Below are 15783 nucleotides of genomic sequence, written 5' to 3' on the forward strand. Positions count from 1 at the left end.
GGCTTATTTCAGCAACTTAGGCTTATTAAATAGCCTTATTTCAGCAACTTAGACTTATTAAATAGGCTTATTCAGCAACTTAGGCTTATTAAATATGCTTATTTAAGCAAATTAGGCGTATTAAATAGCATTATTAAATAGGTTCATTTCTGCATCTTAGACTTATTAAATAGCCTTATTAAATAGGCTTATTTCAGCAACTTAGGCTTATTAAATAGGCTTATTTCAGCAACTTATGCTTATTAAATAGCCTTATTAAACAGGTTTATTTCTAGCAATAGGTTTTTTTCAGCAACTTAGACTTATTAAATAGACCTTTTTATATAGGCTTAGTTCACCAACGTAGGCTTATTAAATAGGCTTATTTCAGCAACTTAGGCTTATTAAATAGCCTTATTTCAGCAACTTAGACTTATTAAATAGGCTTATTCAGCAACTTAGGCTTATTAAATAAGCTTATTTCAGCAACTTATTCTTATTAAATAGCCTTATTAAACAGGTTTATTTCAGCAACTTAGGCTTATTAAATAGCATTTTAAATAGGTTTATTTCAGCAACTTAGACTTATTAAATATACCTTTTTAAATAGGCTTAGTTCAGAAATTTAGGCTTATTAAATAGTCTTATTTCAGCAACTTAGACTCATTAAATAGCCTTATTAAATAGGCATATTCAGCATCTTAGACTTATTAAATAGCCTTATTAAATAGGCTTATTTCAGCAACTCAGGCTTATTAAATAGGCTTATTTCAGCAACTTATGCTTATTAAATAGCCTTATTAAACAGGTTTATTTCAGCAACTTAGGCTTATTAAATAGTATTTTTAAATAGGCTTAGTTCAGAAATTTAGGCTTATTAAATAGGCTTATTTCAGCAACTTAGGCTCATTAAATAGCCTTATTAAATAGGCTTTTTTCAGCAACTTAGGCTCATTAAATAGCCTTATTAAATAGGCTTATTTCAGCAACTTAGGCTTATTAAATAGCCTTATTAAATAGGCTTATTTTAGCAACTTAGACTTATTAAACCGACTTATTAAATAGACATTTCAGCAACTTAGGCTCATTAAATATGCTTATGAAATATGCTTATTTCTGCAACTTAGACTTATTAGATAGGCCTATTAAATAGGCTTTTTTTAGCAACTTAGGCTTATTAAATATGCTTATTTAAGCAAATTAGGCGTATTAAATAGCATTATTAAATAGGTTCATTTCTGCAAATTAGGCTTATTAAATAGCATTTTTAAATAGGTTTTTTTCAGCAACTTAGACTTATTAAATAGACCTTTTTATATAGGCTTAGTTCACCAACGTAGGCTTATTAAATAGGCTTATTTCAGCAACTTAGGCTTATTAAATAGCCTTATTTCAGCAACTTAGACTTATTAAATAGGCTTATTCAGCAACTTAGGCTTATTAAATAGCCTTATTAAATAGGCTTATTTCAGCAACTTAGGCTTATTAAATAGCCTTATTAAATAGGCTTATTTTAGCAACTTAGATTTATTAAACCGACTTATTAAATAGACATTTCAGCAACTTAGGCTCATTAAATATGCTTTTGAAATATGCTTATTTCTGCAACTTAGACTTATTAGATAGGCCTATTAAATAGGCTTATTTTAGCAACTTAGGCTTATTAAATATGCTTATTTAAGCAAATTAGGCGTATTAAATAGCATTATTAAATAGGTTCATTTCTGCATCTTAGACTTATTAAATAGCCTTATTAAATAGGCTTATTTCAGCAACTTAGGCTTATTAAATAGGCTTATTTCAGCAACTTATGCTTATTAAATAGCCTTATTAAACAGGTTTATTTCTAGCAATAGGTTTTTTTCAGCAACTTAGACTTATTAAATAGACCTTTTTATATAGGCTTAGTTCACCAACGTAGGCTTATTAAATAGGCTTATTTCAGCAACTTAGGCTTATTAAATAGCCTTATTTCAGCAACTTAGACTTATTAAATAGGCTTATTCAGCAACTTAGGCTTATTAAATAAGCTTATTTCAGCAACTTATTCTTATTAAATAGCCTTATTAAACAGGTTTATTTCAGCAACTTAGGCTTATTAAATAGCATTTTAAATAGGTTTATTTCAGCAACTTAGACTTATTAAATATACCTTTTTAAATAGGCTTAGTTCAGAAACTTAGGCTTATTAAATAGTCTTATTTCAGCAACTTAGACTCATTAAATAGCCTTATTAAATAGGCATATTCAGCAACTTAGGCTTATTAAATAGCCTTATTAAATATGCTTATTTCAGCAACTTAGGCTTATTAAATAGGCTTATTTCAGCAACTTATGCTTATTAAATAGCCTTATTTCAGCAATTTAGACTTATTAAATAGGCTTATTCAGCAACATAGGCTTATTAAATAGCCTATTTAAATAGGCTTATTTCAGCAACTTAGGCTTATTAAATAGGCTTATTTCAGCAACTGAGACATATTAAAAAGGCTTATTTCAGCAACTTAGGCTTATGAAATAGGCTTATTCAGCAACTTAGGCTTATTAAATAGGCTTATTTCAGCAACTTATGCTTATTAAATAGCCTTATTAAACAGGTTTATTTCAGCAACTTAGGCTTATTAAATAGCATTTTTAAATAGGTTTATTTCAGCAACTTAGACTTATTAAATAAACCTTTTTAAATAGGCTTAGTTCAGAAACTTAGGCTTATTAAGTAGGCTCATTTCAGCAACTTAGGCTCATTAAATAGCCTTATTAAATAGGCTTATTTCAGCAACTTAGGCTTATTAAATAGGCTTATTTCAGCAACTTAAACTTATTAAATAGCCTTATTTCAGCAACTTAGGCTTATTACATACCCTTATTTCAGCAACTTAGACTTATTAAATAGGATTATTCAGCAACTTAGGCTTATTAAATAGCCTTATTAAATAGGCTTATTTCAGCAACTTAGACTTATTAAATAGGTTTATTCAGCAACTTAGGCTTATTAAATAGGCTTATTCAGCAACTTAGGCTTATTAAATAGGCTTATTTCAGCAACTTAGGCTTATTAAATATGCTCATTCAGCAACTTGGGCTTATTAAATAGCCTTATTAAATAGGCTTATTTCAGCAACTTAGACTTATTAAATAGGCCTATTAAATAGACTTATTAAATAGACTTATTAAATAGGCTCATTAAATACTTATTAAGTAGGCATATTAACTAGACATATTAAATAGACTTATTAAATAGACTTTTTAAATAGGCTGATTAAAAATGCTCATTAAATACTTATTAAATGTGTTTATTAAATAGGCGTATTAAATAGGCTTATTAAATAGGCTTATTAAATAGGCTTATTAAATAGACTTATTAAAGAGCCTTATTAAATAGGCTTATTTCAGCAACTTGGGCTTATTAAATAAGCTTATTTCAGCAACTTATGCTTATTAAATAGCCTTATTAAACAGGTTTATTTCAGCAACTTAGGCTTATTAAATAGCATTTTTAAATAGGTTTATTTCAGCAACTTAGACTTATTAAATATACCTTTTTAAATAGGCTTAGTTCCGAAACTCAGGCTTATTAAATAGTCTTATTTCAGCAACTTAGGCTCATTAAATAGCCTTATTAAATAGGCTAATTTCAGCAATTTAGGCTTATTAAATATGCTTATTTCAGCAACTTAGACTTATTAAATAGTCTTATTTCAGCAACTTAGGTTTATTAAATAGCCTTATTTCAGAAACTTAGACTTATTAAATAGGCTTATTCAGCAACTTAGGCTTATTAAATAGCCTTATTAAATAGGCTTATTTCAGCAAATTAGACTTATTAAATAGGTTTATTCAGCAACTTAGGCTTATTAAATAGGCTTATTCAGCAACTTAGGCTTATTAAATAGGCTTATTTCAGCAACTTAGGCTTATTAAATAGGCTCATTCAGAAACTTAGGCTTATTAAATAGGCTTATTTCAGCAACTTAGACTTATTAAATAGGCCTATTAAATAGACTGATTAAATAGGCTCATTAAATACTTATTAAATAGGCTTATTAAATAGACTTATTAAATAGGCTCAATAAAGAGGCTTATTAAATAGGCTTATTAAATAGACTTATTAAATAGGCTCAATAAATAGGCTTATTAAATAGGCTTATTAAATAGGCTTATTAAATAGGCGTATTAAATAGACTTATTAAATAGGCTCAATAAATAGGCTTATTAAATAGGCTTATTAAATAGTCTTATTAAATAGGCTCAATAAATAGGCTTATTAAATAGGCTCAATAAATAGGCTTATTAAATAGGTTCATTAAATACTTATTAAATAGGCTTATTAAAATGGCTTATTAAATAGACTTAATACATAGGCTCATTAAATACTTATTAAATAGGTGTATTAAATAGGCGTATTAAATAAGCTTATTAATAGGCATATTAAATAGGCTTATTAAATAGACTTAATACATAGGCTCATTAAATACTTATTAAATAGGTGTATTAAATAGGCGTATTAAATAGGCTTATTAATAGGCGTATTAAATAGGCTTATTAAATAGGCGTATTAAATAGACTTATTAAATAGCCTCATTAAATAGGCTTATTTTAGCAACTTAGGCTTATTAAATAGGTTTATTTCAGCATCTTAGACTTATTAAATAGCCTTATTAAATAGGCTTATTTCAGCAACTCAGGCTTATTAAATAGGCTTATTTCAGCAACTTATGCTTATTAAATAGCCTTATTAAACAGGTTTATTTCAGCAACTTAGGCTTATTAAATAGTATTTTTAAATAGGCTTAGTTCAGAAACTTAGGCTTATTAAATAGGCTTATTTCAGCAACTTAGGCTCATTAAATAGCCTTATTAAATAGGCTTTTTTCAGCAACTTAGGCTCATTAAATAGCCTTATTAAATAGGCTTATTTCAGCAACTTAAGCTTATTAAATAGCCTTATTAAATAGGCTTATTTTAGCAACTTAGACTTATTAAACCGACTTATTAAATAGACATTTCAGCAACTTAGGCTCATTAAATATGCTTATGAAATATGCTTATTTCTGCAACTTAGACTTATTAGATAGGCCTATTAAATAGGCTTATTTTAGCAACTTAGGCTTATTAAATATGCTTATTTAAGCAAATTAGGCGTATTAAATAGCATTATTAAATAGGTTCATTTCTGCAACTTAGACTTATTAAATAGCCTTATTAAATAGGCTTATTTCAGCAACTTAGGCTTATTAAATAGGCTTATTTCAGCAACTTATGCTTATTAAATAGCCTTATTAAACAGGTTTATTTCTAGCAATTTAGGCTTATTAAATAGCATTTTTAAATAGGTTTTTTTCAGCAACTTAGACTTATTAAATAGACCTTTTTATATAGGCTTAGTTCACCAACGTAGGCTTATTAAATAGGCTTATTTCAGCAACTTAGGCTTATTAAATAGCCTTATTTCAGCAACTTAGACTTATTAAATAGGCTTATTCAGCAACTTAGGCTTATTAAATAAGCTTATTTCAGCAACTTATTCTTATTAAATAGCCTTATTAAACAGGTTTATTTCAGCAACTTAGGCTTATTAAATAGCATTTTAAATAGGTTTATTTCAGCAACTTAGACTTATTAAATATACCTTTTTAAATAGGCTTAGTTCAGAAACTTAGGCTTATTAAATAGTCTTATTTCAGCAACTTAGACTCATTAAATAGCCTTATTAAATAGGCATATTCAGCAACTTAGGCTTATTAAATAGCCTTATTAAATATGCTTATTTCAGCAACTTAGGCTTATTAAATAGGCTTATTTCAGCAACTTATGCTTATTAAATAGCCTTATTTCAGCAATTTAGACTTATTAAATAGGCTTATTCAGCAACATAGGCTTATTAAATAGCCTATTTAAATAGGCTTATTTCAGCAACTTAGGCTTATTAAATAGGCTTATTTCAGCAACTGAGACATATTAAAAAGGCTTATTTCAGCAACTTAGGCTTATGAAATAGGCTTATTCAGCAACTTAGGCTTATTAAATAGGCTTATTTCAGCAACTTATGCTTATTAAATAGCCTTATTAAACAGGTTTATTTCAGCAACTTAGGCTTATTAAATAGCATTTTTAAATAGGTTTATTTCAGCAACTTAGACTTATTAAATAAACCTTTTTAAATAGGCTTAGTTCAGAAACTTAGGCTTATTAAGTAGGCTTATTTCAGCAACTTAGGCTCATTAAATAGCCTTATTAAATAGGCTTATTTCAGCAACTTAGGCTTATTAAATAGGCTTATTTCAGCAACTTAAACTTATTAAATAGCCTTATTTCAGCAACTTAGGCTTATTAAATACCCTTATTTCAGCAACTTAGACTTATTAAATAGGCTTATTCAGCAACTTAGGCTTATTAAATAGCCTTATTAAATAGGCTTATTTCAGCAACTTAGACTTATTAAATAGGTTTATTCAGCAACTTAGGCTTATTAAATAGGCTTATTCAGCAACTTAGGCTTATTAAATAGGCTTATTTCAGCAACTTAGGCTTATTAAATATGCTCATTCAGCAACTTGGGCTTATTAAATAGCCTTATTAAATAGGCTTATTTCAGCAACTTAGACTTATTAAATAGGCCTATTAAATAGACTTATTAAATAGACTTATTAAATAGGCTCATTAAATACTTATTAAGTAGGCATATTAACTAGACATATTAAATAGACTTATTAAATTGACTTTTTAAATAGGCTGATTAAAAATGCTCATTAAATACTTATTAAATGTGTTTATTAAATAGGCGTATTAAATAGGCTTATTAAATAGGCTTATTAAATAGGCTTATTAAATAGACTTATTAAAGAGCCTTATTAAATAGGCTTATTTCAGCAACTTGGGCTTATTAAATAAGCTTATTTCAGCAACTTATGCTTATTAAATAGCCTTATTAAACAGGTTTATTTCAGCAACTTAGGCTTATTAAATAGCATTTTTAAATAGGTTTATTTCAGCAACTTAGACTTATTAAATATACCTTTTTAAATAGGCTTAGTTCAGAAACTCAGGCTTATTAAATAGTCTTATTTCAGCAACTTAGGCTCATTAAATAGCCTTATTAAATAGGCTTATTTCAGCAACTTAGGCTTATTAAATAGGCTTATTTCAGCAACTTAGACTTATTAAATAGTCTTATTTCAGCAACTTAGGTTTATTAAATAGCCTTATTTCAGAAACTTAGACTTATTAAATAGGCTTATTCAGCAACTTAGGCTTATTAAATAGCCTTATTAAATAGGCTTATTTCAGCAAATTAGACTATTAAGAAGGTTTATTCAGCAACTTAGGCTTATTAAATAGGCTTATTCAGCAACTTAGGCTTATTAAATAGGCTTATTTCAGCAACTTAGGCTTATTAAATAGGCTCATTCAGAAACTTAGGCTTATTAAATAGGCTTATTTCAGCAACTTAGACTTATTAAATAGGCCTATTAAATAGACTGATTAAATAGGCTCATTAAATACTTATTAAATAGGCTTATTAAATAGACTTATTAAATAGGCTCAATAAAGAGGCTTATTAAATAGGCTTATTAAATAGACTTATTAAATAGGCTCAATAAATAGGCTTATTAAATAGGCTTATTAAATAGGCTTATTAAATAGGCGTATTAAATAGACTTATTAAATAGGCTCAATAAATAGGCTTATTAAATAGTCTTATTAAATAGGCTTATTAAATAGGCTTATTAAATAGACTTATTAAATAGGCTCAATAAATAGGCTTATTAAATAGGCTTATTAAATAGTCTTATTAAATAGGCTCAATAAATAGGCTTATTAAATAGACTTAATACATAGGCTCATTAAATACTTATTAAATAGGTGTATTAAATAGGCGTATTAAATAAGCTTATTAATAGGCATATTAAATAGGCTTATTAAATAGGCTTATTAAATAGACTTATTAAATAGGCTTATTAAAAAGGCTTATTAAATAGACTTAATACATAGGCTCATTAAATACTTATTAAATAGGTGTATTAAATAGGCGTATTAAATAGGCTTATTAATAGGCGTATTAAATAGGCTTATTAAATAGGCTTATTAAATAGACTTATTAAATAGCCTCATTAAATAGGCTTATTTTAGCAACTTAGGCTTATTAAATAGGTTTATTTCAGCATCTTAGACTTATTAAATAGCCTTATTAAATAGGCTTATTTCAGCAACTCAGGCTTATTAAATAGGCTTATTTCAGCAACTAATGCTTATTAAATAGCCTTATTAAACAGGTTTATTTCAGCAACTTAGGCTTATTAAATAGTATTTTTAAATAGGCTTAGTTCAGAAACTTAGGCTTATTAAATAGGCTTATTTCAGCAACTTAGGCTCATTAAATAGCCTTATTAAATAGGCTTTTTTCAGCAACTTAGGCTCATTAAATAGCCTTATTAAATAGGCTTATTTCAGCAACTTAGGCTTATTAAATAGCCTTATTAAATAGGCTTATTTTAGCAACTTAGACTTATTAAACCGACTTATTAAATAGACATTTCAGCAACTTAGGCTAATTAAATATGCTTATGAAATATGCTTATTTCTGCAACTTAGACTTATTAGATAGGCCTATTAAATAGGCTTATTTTAGCAACTTAGGCTTATTAAATATGCTTATTTAAGCAAATTAGGCGTATTAAATAGCATTATTAAATAGGTTCATTTCTGCAACTTAGACGTATTAAATAGCCTTATTAAATAGGCTTATTTCAGCAACTTAGGCTTATTAAATAGGCTTATTTCAGCAACTTATGCTTATTAAATAGCCTTATTAAACAGGTTTATTTCTAGCAATTTAGGCTTATTAAATAGCATTTTTAAATAGGTTTTTATTCAGCAACTTAGACTTATTAAATAGACCTTTTTATATAGGCTTAGTTTACCAACGTAGGCTTATTAAATAGGCTTATTTCAGCAACTTAGGCTTATTAAATAGCCTTATTTCAGCAACTTAGACTTATTAAATAGGCTTATTCAGCAACTTAGGCTTATTAAATAGCCTTATTAAATAGGCTTATTTCAGCAACTTAGGCTTATTAAATAGCCTTATTAAATAGGCTTATTTTAGCAACTTAGATTTATTAAACCGACTTATTAAATAGACATTTCAGCAACTTAGGCTCATTAAATATGCTTTTGAAATATGCTTATTTCTGCAACTTAGACTTATTAGATAGGCCTATTAAATAGGCTTATTTTAGCAACTTAGGCTTATTAAATAGGCTTATTTCAGCAACTTATGCTTATTAAATAGCCTTATTAAACAGGTTTATTTCTAGCAATAGGTTTTTTTCAGCAACTTAGACTTATTAAATAGACCTTTTTATATAGGCTTAGTTCACCAACGTAGACTTATTAAATAGGCTTATTTCAGCAACTTAGGCTTATTAAATAGCCTTATTTCAGCAACTTAGACTTATTAAATAGGCTTATTCAGCAACTTAGGCTTATTAAATAAGCTTATTTCAGCAACTTATTCTTATTAAATAGCCTTATTAAACAGGTTTATTTCAGCAACTTAGGCTTATTAAATAGCATTTTAAATAGGTTTATTTCAGCAACTTAGACTTATTAAATAGCATTATTAAATATGCTTATTTCAGCAACTTAGACTTATTAAATAGGTTTATTCAGCAACTTAGGCTTATTAAATAGGCATATTCAGCAACTTAGGCTTATTTAATAGGCTTATTTCAGCAACTTAGGCTTATTAAATAGGCTCATTCAGAAACTTAGGCTTATTAAATAGGCTTATTTCAGCAACTTAGACTTATTCAATAGGCCTATTAAATAGGCTTATTAAATATGCTTATTTCAGCAACTTAGACTTATTAAAAAGGCCTATTAAATAGGCTTATTAAATAGACTTATTAAATAGGCTCATTAAATAGGCTTATTAAATAGGCTTATTAAATAGACTTATTAAATAGGCTCAATAAATAGGCTTATTAAATAGGCTTATTAAATAGGCTTATTAAATAGACTTATTAAATCGGCTTATTAAATACTTATTAAATAGGCTTATTAAATAGACTTATTAAATAGACTTATTAAATAGGCTTATTAAATAGACTTATTAAATAGGCTTATTAAAAAGGCTTATTAAATAGACTTATTAAATAGGCTCATTAAATACTTATTAAATATGTTTATTAAATAGGCGTATTAAATAGGCTTATTAAATAGGCTTATTAAATAGGCTTATTAAATAGACTTATTAAATAGCCTCATTAAAAATAGGCTTATTTTAGCAACTTAGACTTATTAAATAGGTTTATTTCAGCAACTTAGACTTATTAAATAGCCTTATTAAATAGGCTTATTTCAGCAACTTAGGCTTATTAAATAAGCTTATTTCAGCAACTTATGCTTATTAAATAGGCTTATTAAACAGGTTTATTTCAGCAACTTAGGCTTATTAAATAGCATATTTAAATAGGTTTATTTCAGCTGCTTAGACTTATTAAATATACCTTTTTAAATAGGCTTAGTTCAGCAACTTAGACTTATTAAATAGGTTTATTCAGCAACTTAGGCTTATTTAATAGGCTTATTTCAGCAACTTAGGCTTATTAAATAGGCTCATTCAGAAACTTAAGCTTATTAAATAGGCTTATTTCAGCAACTTAGACTTATTCAATAGGCTCATTCAGAAACTTAAGCTTATTAAATAGGCTTATTTCAGCAACTTAGACTTATTCAATAGGCCTATTAAATAGGCTTATTAAATAGGCTTATTTCAGCAACTTAGACTTATTAAAAAGGCCTATTAAATAGGCTTATTAAATAGACTTATTAAATAGGCTCATTAAATAGGCTTATTAAATAGGCTTATTAAATAGACTTATTAAATAGGCTCAATAAATAGGCTTATTAAATAGGCTTATTAAATAGGCTTATTAAATAGACTTATTAAATCGGCTTATTAAATAGGCTTATTAAAAAGGCTTATTAAATAGACTTATTAAATAGGCTCATTAAATACTTATTAAATAGGCGTATTAAATAGACTTATTAAATAGGCTTATTAAAAAGGCTTATTAAATAGACTTATTAAATAGGCTCATTAAATACTTATTAAATATGTTTATTAAATAGGCGTATTAAATAGGCTTATTAAATAGACTTATTAAATAGGCTTATTAAATAGACTTTTTAAATAGGCTTATTAAAAATGCTCATTAAATACTTATTAAATGTGTTTATTAAATAGGCGTATTAAATAGGCTTATTAAATAGGCTTATTAAATAGACTTATTAAAGAGCCTTATTAAATAGGCTTATTTCAGCAACTTAGGCTTATTAAATAAGCTTATTTCAGCAACTTATGCTTATTAAATAGCCTTATTAAACAGGTTTATTTCAGCAACTTAGGCTTATTAAATAGCATTTTAAATAGGTTTATTTCAGCAACTTAGACTTATTAAATATACCTTTTTAAATAGGCTTAGTTCAGAAACTCAGGCTTATTAAATAGTCTTATTTCAGCAACTTAGGTTCATTAAATAGCCTTATTAAATAGGCTTATTTCAGCAACTTAGGCTTATTAAATAGGCTTATTTCAGCAACTTAGACTTATTAAATAGCCTTATTTCAGCAACTTAGGCTTATTAAATAGCCTTATTTCAGAAACTTAGACTTATTAAATAGGCTTATTCAGCAACTTAGGCTTATTAAATAGCCTTATTAAATAGGCTTATTTCAGCAACTCAGGCTTATTAAATAGGCTTATTTCAGCAACTTATGCTTATTAAATAGCCTTATTAAACAGGTTTATTTCAGCAACTTAGGCTTATTAAATAGTATTTTTAAATAGGCTTAGTTCAGAAACTTAGGCTTATTAAATAGGCTTATTTCAGCAACTTAGGCTCATTAAATAGCCTTATTAAATAGGCTTTTTTCAGCAACTTAGGCTCATTAAATAGCCTTATTAAATAGGCTTATTTCAGCAACTTAGGCTTATTAAATAGCCTTATTAAATAGGCTTATTTTAGCAACTTAGACTTATTAAACCGACTTATTAAATAGACATTTCAGCAACTTAGGCTCATTAAATATGCTTATGAAATATGCTTATTTCTGCAACTTAGACTTATTAGATAGGCCTATTAAATAGGCTTATTTTAGCAACTTAGGCTTATTAAATATGCTTATTTAAGCAAATTAGGCGTATTAAATAGCATTATTAAATAGGTTCATTTCTGCAACTTAGACTTATTAAATAGCCTTATTAAATAGGCTTATTTCAGCAACTTAGGCTTATTAAATAGGCTTATTTCAGCAACTTATGCTTATTAAATAGCCTTATTAAACAGGTTTATTTCTAGCAATTTAGGCTTATTAAATAGCATTTTTAAATAGGTTTTTTTCAGCAACTTAGACTTATTAAATAGACCTTTTTATATCGGCTTAGTTCACCAACGTAGGCTTATTAAATAGGCTTATTTCAGCAACTTAGGCTTATTAAATAGCCTTATTTCAGCAACTTAGACTTATTAAATAGGCTTATTCAGCAACTTAGGCTTATTAAATAGCCTTATTAAATAGGCTTATTTCAGCAACTTAGGCATATTGAATAGCCTTATTAAATAGGCTTATTTTAGCAGCTTAGATTTATTAAACCGACTTATTAAATAGACATTTCAGCAACTTAGGCTCATTAAATATGCTTTTGAAATATGCTTATTTCTGCAACTTAGACTTATTAGATAGGCCTATTAAATAGGCTTATTTTAGCAACTTAGGCTTATTAAATATGCTTATTTAAGCAAATTAGGCGTATTAAATAGCATTATTAAATAGGTTCATTTCTGCATCTTAGACTTATTAAATAGCCTTATTAAATAGGCTTATTTCAGCAACTTAGGCTTATTAAATAGGCTTATTTCAGCAACTTATGCTTATTAAATAGCCTTATTAAACAGGTTTATTTCTAGCAATAGGTTTTTTTCAGCAACTTAGACTTATTAAATAGACCTTTTTATATAGGCTTAGTTCACCAACGTAGGCTTATTAAATAGGCTTATTCAGCAACTTAGGCTTATTAAATAGCCTATTTAAATAGGCTTATTTCAGCAACTTAGGCTTATTAAATAGGCTTATTTCAGCAACTGAGACATATTAAAAAGGCTTATTTCAGCAACTTAGGCTCATGAAATAGGCTTATTCAGCAACTTAGGCTTATTAAATAAGCTTATTTCAGCAACTTATTCTTATTAAATAGCCTTATTTCAGCAACTTAGACTTATTAAATAGGCTCATTCAGAAACTTAAGCTTATTAAATAGGCTTATTTCAGCAACTTAGACTTATTCAATAGGCTCATTCAGAAACTTAAGCTTATTAAATAGGCTTATTTCAGCAACTTAGACTTATTCAATAGGCCTATTAAATAGGCTTATTAAATAGGCTTATTTCAGCAACTTAGACTTATTAAAAAGGCCTATTAAATAGGCTTATTAAATAGACTTATTAAATAGGCTCATTAAATAGGCTTATTAAATAGGCTTATTAAATAGACTTATTAAATAGGCTCAATAAATAGGCTTATTAAATAGGCTTATTAAATAGGCTTATTAAATAGACTTATTAAATCGGCTTATTAAATAGGCTTATTAAAAAGGCTTATTAAATAGACTTATTAAATAGGCTCATTAAATACTTATTAAATAGGCGTATTAAATAGACTTATTAAATAGGCTTATTAAAAAGGCTTATTAAATAGACTTATTAAATAGGCTCATTAAATACTTATTAAATATGTTTATTAAATAGGCGTATTAAATAGGCTTATTAAATAGACTTATTAAATAGGCTTATTAAATAGACTTTTTAAATAGGCTTATTAAAAATGCTCATTAAATACTTATTAAATGTGTTTATTAAATAGGCGTATTAAATAGGCTTATTAAATAGGCTTATTAAATAGACTTATTAAAGAGCCTTATTAAATAGGCTTATTTCAGCAACTTAGGCTTATTAAATAAGCTTATTTCAGCAACTTATGCTTATTAAATAGCCTTATTAAACAGGTTTATTTCAGCAACTTAGGCTTATTAAATAGCATTTTAAATAGGTTTATTTCAGCAACTTAGACTTATTAAATATACCTTTTTAAATAGGCTTAGTTCAGAAACTCAGGCTTATTAAATAGTCTTATTTCAGCAACTTAGGTTCATTAAATAGCCTTATTAAATAGGCTTATTTCAGCAACTTAGGCTTATTAAATAGGCTTATTTCAGCAACTTAGACTTATTAAATAGCCTTATTTCAGCAACTTAGGCTTATTAAATAGCCTTATTTCAGAAACTTAGACTTATTAAATAGGCTTATTCAGCAACTTAGGCTTATTAAATAGCCTTATTAAATAGGCTTATTTCAGCAACTCAGGCTTATTAAATAGGCTTATTTCAGCAACTTATGCTTATTAAATAGCCTTATTAAACAGGTTTATTTCAGCAACTTAGGCTTATTAAATAGTATTTTTAAATAGGCTTAGTTCAGAAACTTAGGCTTATTAAATAGGCTTATTTCAGCAACTTAGGCTCATTAAATAGCCTTATTAAATAGGCTTATTTCAGCAACTTATGCTCATTAAATAGCCTTATTAAATAGGCTTATTTCAGCAACTTAGGCTTATTAAATAGCCTTATTAAATAGGCTTATTTTAGCAACTTAGACTTATTAAACCGACTTATTAAATAGACATTTCAGCAACTTAGGCTCATTAAATATGCTTATGAAATATGCTTATTTCTGCAACTTAGACTTATTAGATAGGCCTATTAAATAGGCTTATTTTAGCAACTTAGGCTTATTAAATATGCTTATTTAAGCAAATTAGGCGTATTAAATAGCATTATTAAATAGGTTCATTTCTGCAACTTAGACTTATTAAATAGCCTTATTAAATAGGCTTATTTCAGCAACTTAGGCTTATTAAATAGGCTTATTTCAGCAACTTATGCTTATTAAATAGCCTTATTAAACAGGTTTATTTCTAGCAATTTAGGCTTATTAAATAGCATTTTTAAATAGGTTTTTTTCAGCAACTTAGACTTATTAAATAGACCTTTTTATATCGGCTTAGTTCACCAACGTAGGCTTATTAAATAGGCTTATTTCAGCAACTTAGGCTTATTAAATAGCCTTATTTCAGCAACTTAGACTTATTAAATAGGCTTATTCAGCAACTTAGGCTTATTAAATAGCCTTATTAAATAGGCTTATTTCAGCAACTTAGGCATATTGAATAGCCTTATTAAATAGGCTTATTTTAGCAGCTTAGATTTATTAAACCGACTTATTAAATAGACATTTCAGCAACTTAGGCTCATTAAATATGCTTTTGAAATATGCTTATTTCTGCAACTTAGACTTATTAGATAGGCCTATTAAATAGGCTTATTTTAGCAACTTAGGCTTATTAAATATGCTTATTTAAGCAAATTAGGCGTATTAAATAGCATTATTAAATAGGTTCATTTCTGCATCTTAGACTTATTAAATAGCCTTATTAAATAGGCTTATTTCAGCAACTTAGGCTTATTAAATAGGCTTATTTCAGCAACTTATGCTTATTAAATAGCCTTATTAAACAGGTTTATTTCTAGCAATAGGTTTTTTTCAGCAACTTAGACTTATTAAATAGACCTTTTTATATAGGCTTAGTTCACCAACGTAGGCTTATTAAATAGGCTTATTCAGCAACTTAGGCTTATTAAATAGCCTATTTAAATAGGCTTATTTCAGCAACTTAGGCTTATTA

This window comes from Petromyzon marinus, unplaced genomic scaffold (assembly GCF_048934315.1).
Source record: "Petromyzon marinus isolate PM22_M1 ecotype Great Lakes invasive population unplaced genomic scaffold, UKy_Petmar_22M1.pri1.0 PM_G_Scaffold_3, whole genome shotgun sequence".
Lineage (NCBI taxonomy): Eukaryota > Metazoa > Chordata > Hyperoartia > Petromyzontiformes > Petromyzontidae > Petromyzon > Petromyzon marinus.